Source organism: Penaeus monodon, chromosome 31 (genome assembly GCF_015228065.2).
Source record: "Penaeus monodon isolate SGIC_2016 chromosome 31, NSTDA_Pmon_1, whole genome shotgun sequence".
NCBI lineage: Eukaryota > Metazoa > Arthropoda > Malacostraca > Decapoda > Penaeidae > Penaeus > Penaeus monodon.
The window spans coordinates 3,137,805-3,138,172 of record NC_051416.1 but is presented as its reverse complement, the minus strand read 5'-3'; the positions used below and the strand labels follow the sequence as shown (position 1 = coordinate 3,138,172).

General features: G+C 33.7%; 1 protein-coding gene across 3 annotated transcripts in view; it reads left to right on the top strand.

Annotated features, from left to right (window-relative positions):
- LOC119592992 (sulfide:quinone oxidoreductase, mitochondrial-like) overlaps window positions 1-368 on the top strand; it is an 8,583-nt gene that overhangs the window by 439 nt on the left and 7,776 nt on the right. The window lies entirely within an intron of this gene.

Here is a 368-nt window from a genome sequence, read left to right as displayed (position 1 = left end):
AGACCTCAAAGATTGACAGCGTCTCGTTAAGGATAATTGTACAATTATTATATTGTGTGGTATTGACATGTCTTGCTATATAACCTTCATGAGACGATTTTAAAAAATATATATGTAAATTATATGTTCCGAAATGGGTTTCATGTTAATCATTGATTTGTATACCTGCATGTAGGTTTCACTTTATCGTCATTGATTTGTATACCTGCATAGAGGTGTCAGTTTGGTGTGTGGACTGCATTTTATCACTATCTGACATGTGAATGCGTTGTGTTTTCTCGTATTATGCGAGGTATAAAAAAAGAGAAAAAATCTGGTTAATGGCAACTCGATGTTCAGAAATGCAAGATACAAAATCTGACCGAATG